The following is a 6,117-nucleotide window of genomic DNA, read 5'->3' on the forward strand; positions in this document are numbered from 1 at the left end:
AGTCAAATGGTGTTGGTGGTATTTTTGTGGGAAGGGAGATGTCAAGAGCTTCAAAACGAGCTAAAGAACGTCAAAATTGGACTCCGGATGAATTAGTTATGATCAAAACAGTGAAACACGGAAGGCTGAAATGCCAGGGACCGGATATCCGGGGGTTTGGCCGGATTTCCGGGGTGTATGTCCAGAACCGTGCAAATTTGGTGCTCCAGGGCCCGGATGTCCGGCTTGGGGCCCGAATGTCCGACCGGATGGCCCGGATGTCCGGCCCGATGAATCCAGATCGGGATTTGGACTTCGAAACTCTATTTGGGGGCGGAAATTGATGATTTCGGGGGCAAAATTACGGAGATTTCGTGGATAGAAGGTGGGGAAACTTGGGGGAAAGCTAGATCCACTTGAAACCAAGCAAATCCACGGATCAAAATCAACAAAAGATCAAACCAACAAATCACAAAAAATGGGGGCTATTTTTGGTGGGGATTTTCGAAATTTAGGACGAAATCAAGCAAAAAAAGGCTAGAAAACGATGGGAGGGACTCCGAAGACGTGATAAACGTGGCTCATGATACCATATGATACGGGGCAAACCCGGTGTAGGCTGATCTTTCACGATTGGAGTGGGATCCCTCGAAGAACACGATGAACACGGGGAAGAACGGGGAGAAATCACAAGGGGAAACACTCAAGAACAAGTCCAATCACACATCCACTAGACAATCAAACACACAAGATCCACAAGGTACATGAACAACAAAGAGAAAGATACAAGGTAGAGTTCGTCCCAAATCGTATGAAGGAGATGAGGGCTTGAATCCTAGAAGGATCTTCCTACGAAGGGTGGCTTGAATCCCGCGGGATCTTCTCACATGGAGGTCTTGAACTCCATGGGAGTGGTAGTCTCTCTCTCTCTCTCTCTCTCAAGAGTAGAGGTAGGAGCAAAGCTCACCTAAGAATGAGCTATCGTATTTGCTAACCCTAACTAGGAGGAGGAGGGAGGAGTATATATAGTCTTAGCCACGAAGGGGTAAGTGAAAAAGGGATACATGGGCCTTTGGCCTGACTCTACGCACAGGCAGGCGCCGGATGTCCGGGCTCTCGTGAGACGCCGGATGTCCGGGGCGGTTGGCCGGATGTCCGGCCCGAGCGGGGTGGCCTTCTGGCTTCGGGTGCCTCACGCCGGATTTCCGGGGGCGATGCCGGATGTCCGGGCTGTGGCGTGGCGCCGGATGTCCGGGCACACGGGTCGGATGTCCGGCCGCTGATGCTTTGGCCTTCTGTTGGTGCAGTTCGTGAGCGACTGCACAGGCGCCGGATGTCGGGCCCTTGGCCCGGATGTCCGGCCGCTGTAGCTTCAGCAACATCGTCTTCTTCCGTCGTCGCTTCCAGGCTTCCCTCGCGGATGGTGTAGTTGTTCCTTGGCGCTTGCACTCCTCCTCGACATTCATGAAGCTCCGACAATACCTATGCATGCACACGGGAGAAGTGTCAAGTAGTATACCACCCTCGAAGGGGTCAAGTGAACACGTGTAAAGGAGAAGATTCACCTTTATGTATGAGAAGTAGAGGTCGCACGTGTCACTTGCCAAATGGACTCTTGACATGGTGATGACCGTAGGATGCTCCGCATCACACATGGTGAGTAAAAGACTTAACATGCCGAGGTAAAAAAACCTTTTTAGGACACCTTTTTTAATGAAAGATTGCCCCGTAGCAGCCGAGTCCATAAGTCAACTTCAAAAGAATTTGGACGCGGCTAGGGAATCTCAGAGGTATGCAGAATCACAACACGAAGCTCGTCGCCAGGTACTGACCCGAAGTCATGATGATAAGAACAATCTTAAAGCGGAAAACCAGTGACAAGCCGAAGAAATTGAGAGTTTAAAAACTCAACAGGCACAAGCCCACAAGGAGAATCAGAGATTGAAAGGTGGCATGTTCGGTTTGTGAAATCTAGCTTGTGAACACGTAGATTATATGTGTTATACAAATGTAAGAACCATGCCACGTCTTTATTAGGTCTCCTTACTAGGCGTCCCGAGGAAGAGGCCAGCTTGCTCGGAGGGAACCTGCTAAAGGAATTATCTGTCATGCATGAGCGAGCTTGGAAAGCTATGAAGACTCTGGTCAAGGCATTATGGCCGAACGAGATGCCTCCGGATGGGATGGCCGAGCTGGTTAACCGATTTAAAGGATCTCAGCGTCTCTTCGAGCCATGGAAGATATCAACTTGTCAAGAAGGCGCGCGGGAGGCATGGGCAATGGTGAAGACCCGCTTTACCAAGATCAACCCAGAGCATTTAGCTCGAGTTGGGCCGGTAGGGCTAGATGGGCAGGAAGTGTCACTTCATTTGGTGTATGACCAAGTAATGCCTACTTGTAACGACCCGAACCTGATAAGATTCGATGTCTCTGTGCTCACTGTGCTAGTCACTGGATCAATAGCTAGCACACACGGTACAAGATGAAATATCAAGATAAAACCACATGTCATAATATTACATCATAGATTCAGAATTAAAATATTACATACCTGCATAGCTCAATCTAGCATACAACAAAATATAGCGGAAAAGAAAATAAAATATCCATGAAGTCCATCAACACCATAGACAAATGTCGAGTATAGACACCGTAACCCTACATCGTATCACTTACTGTCGAATAAAATCTGCAACATGAAACATTGCAGCCACGAAGGGTCAATACTTTGAATGTATTGGCAAGTCACACAGGAATTATATAACAGACCTACATGTATATGCAAGGTATATCAAGAGGATATTGTAGTGGTTGTTTTGCAGAAAGCTAGTTTTTCCCTGATAACTACATAATATAATAGTCAAATTTTAATTATTTCTTGCTACAATTAAATACATATGGTTGAATGGGCAATCTAATTCCAACCGCCCATTATTAAGTATCCCATCAAGTTTTATTATCTGTATCATCTGTCGAGATCATCCAACAACTGTAATGGCATAGTGGCTAAAATTTGTCCATAACCGGGGACACGGCTAATCATAATTAGTTTTAATACTCTTTAGAGTTTAGTACGCTTTACCCACTGGATCCAATCCAAAGATTGAGACGAAGTCTTTCAGAAGAGGTTCCCTTAACCACCCGACGACCACATCCCACCTACATATGCTACATCTGTCAACACTGTCTAGGCAAGGGTTCCAACAACTGATCAACTAACCCAAAGCCCATATAGCCAGTGGCCGCACATGGAAGCTACTAGTCACCAAGTCTGTCTGATCTTTTTGAACCTGGGCGGCATTCCACTTAGGGTGCACTCTCATGGGTGCAAGGCCTTAGAAAAGGTGAAAGACCCCATGATGCCTTCCCTCAACACCAAGCAATACCACTTCCGCCCAGAGGTGAATTGTATTTTAAGTTAATACACAAATTATTATATATAATCCTCACATAAACTCAATGTATACATGAACCAATCCCCGTCTACATAGCATAGCAAGAATACACTACCACGATCTACAATAAGGCCATACTAGCTGCATCTCAATAGCAAAAGCATACTACCATAATATTCCTACACATGCATAATGTGGTCTTGTGATATAGAACTACATGCATAAAAAATGATAAAGGATGATCAAGGTGTAACTGCCTGTAAGTTTGATGAAGATCGTCGCACTCATAATTCCTGACAGTTCTACTGGTCACGCTCCGAGCAAGCTATCGCACAAGAAAGAATCCAAATAAACAACCATGCCATACATACGAACCAAAGAACAGCAAAACAAATATGGCAAGGTTGAACAACATCAATATAGCTGGGCTTAATATTATAATATGGGTCTCGGTGGTGCTATACAGTGAAAGGTGGAAGGATCAACTCACAAGAGTTAAATAGAAGAATAGTTATGCCATAAACAAGAGTATAGTGGAGATATAACAGAATAGGTTCAGAAGTGATTGGAGAACAACATAAATGTTGTATGACATATTGAATATGACATAAGAATTCATTTGTAAAAGAATTGATGGACTAGGGGAACACTACAATGCTAATTATAGTGGAACGAAGTTAGAATTGAATTTGAATTCAAAACAGTTCAAGAATTATTTGAATAATGAGTATACAAGAATTATTCTCCGTCCGGAAATACTTGTCATTGAAATGAATGTATTTAGATGTATTTTAGTTCTAGATACATTCATTTTCATCAATTTTGATGACAAGTATTTCCGGACGGAGGGAGTATTTGATACAAATGTTCATAGGAAAAAGGAATCAACTGGATATGGTATACAATTTTCAAGATATGTTCAACACATGATTTGAAAACAAATTTGAATTGATCAATTTGAAGAGTTTAGAAGTTGAAACTATTGATTCCATTGGATAGGTAAGATCAATATGAACACATAGGAAAAGTTTCATTGAGTTTGGATATACAGATTTCAAGATATAGCAGAACGAAGTTCGGTTTGAAATATTTGAAAAACTCTGTCGTGGCAGCGTTTTTGACATGCTAAAATTGCTGCCATGGCAGCGAATTGAGCTGCTGCCGCGGCTACTTTAGATGTGGCCACGTGTCACGCTAGGGTTGGCCGAAGTGGATTTGCGCGCGTGTGCTCACCGGAAGCAGGGGAAAACGGCGGCAGCTACGGGCGTAGGCCTCCGGTGGCTCTCCGGCGAAGATGAGGTGGTGTGGAGGTGGTCCTGGCGGTCATCGGGAACGTCGGGTTGAGGCAGGGCGAAACGGGGCGTCCTCTGTTGGCGATGTAGTGAAGTTGGGGCTCCGGCGAGATCGTTGGCTGAGGAGCTCGAACCAGAGGGTCTGCGAAGGGGAAGAAGTTCAGGGAGGGGAGGCGCATCAAGATGAATCCTCTAACGAACAAAGGGGGTCAGGGGGTGGCTTACTGTCGCCGGATTTGGCTGGAACAGGGAGCTCAGGCGGCGGAGCTTTCCGAGATCCGTGCGGTTGACTTCGAGGGCGAACACCAGCGGCAATTACGGGAATCGGACGAGGGGATCGAGGGGATTCTCTCGGCGCCACAGATTCGATCGAGGGGGTTAGGGATCGGGTGAATCGCCCTTGCCTGGTTCGGTCGCGGTAGTGCGGGGATACGAGTTCGACTGGAGGAAGGAGATGCGGGTCCCAACGACAGCGGAAGAAGAAAAAAAAAAAGAGGGGTGCGGGTGCTGTTGGGCCGGCCTGCTAGCGCTTGCTGCGGCCTGCGGGTGTGCTGCGCTGCGCCGCGCCCGAGCGGTGGTTAGTGCTGGGCCGCGGTAGTCTATTATAATAGACTTAGGTTTTACTCTGTCTTTTTTATTACAAAAACGGTTTTCGCTCTAAAAAGATCCAAATAATTTTCTGAGAAAAACATCCACAGAAACCAATTTAGTTATATAGGGCCTGGCGAACATTTTTGCAGTCCAAAATATTTATATAATATACATACAATATTTTGGTAAACTCTACTTTGACATTATAAAATGTTCCACGAAATATTTTTGAACTCCGAAGAAAAATGCAAATAATATTTAAAGCATTTCCGACTCTTTTATATTGAAGGAGTCATATTACCTTCTCTCATAGTATGTTTTAATTTGAGTTAGAATTGTTTTAATATTCAAAATCCAAATGAGAAAATATTCAATTGTTCATCAAATTTTTTTTTTGAGGAAGTCATGTGATCCTCTTCACATCCAAGGTGAAACAATTTGAATATCCTCAAAGTTCAAAATAAGATCGAAAGGAATATCCGGGAAAAGTCATTTTATTCCCTCTCGTTTGAATATTCAACAAACCCAAAATAACAACCAAATGAATAATTGGGAAAGTCCTTTTATTCCCTCTCGTTTATTATTCATTTAAACTCCAAAAGTTTCAAATCCTAGTCAAAATTAACTCACAACAAGCAACACAAGCAAGTTTTTAATTACTCCTATTTAAATAATTAATATTCCAAAATTATAAATTTTGGGATGTTACACTACTACTCAGATCTCCCAAGAAGACTACACCCTGGATACCATAATAGATAGTCTCGACCAAGAATAGGGTGTTTGATTCTATGTATCTATGTACTTTACATCAAATATTCTCCAAAGTGTGCTTTAAACACTGTCTTAACCGGACATTG

The 6,117-nt window shown here is 44.2% G+C and overlaps 1 long non-coding RNA gene across 1 annotated transcript; it reads right to left on the reverse strand.

The window, feature by feature from the left end:
• Positions 1 to 2,457: 2,457 nt before the first annotated feature.
• LOC123161737 (uncharacterized) lies at positions 2,458 to 5,120 on the reverse strand. The gene is made up of 2 exons (XR_006480852.1): positions 4,892 to 5,120; positions 2,458 to 4,808 (listed from the first exon to the last, which is right to left on the reverse strand). It is a non-coding gene; the product is annotated as an uncharacterized lncRNA (long non-coding RNA).
• Between the last annotated feature and the right edge of the window lie 997 nt (positions 5,121 to 6,117).

The sequence above is a fragment of the Triticum aestivum genome, chromosome 7B (assembly GCF_018294505.1).
Source record: "Triticum aestivum cultivar Chinese Spring chromosome 7B, IWGSC CS RefSeq v2.1, whole genome shotgun sequence".
NCBI classification, from domain to species: Eukaryota; Viridiplantae; Streptophyta; class Magnoliopsida; order Poales; family Poaceae; genus Triticum; species Triticum aestivum.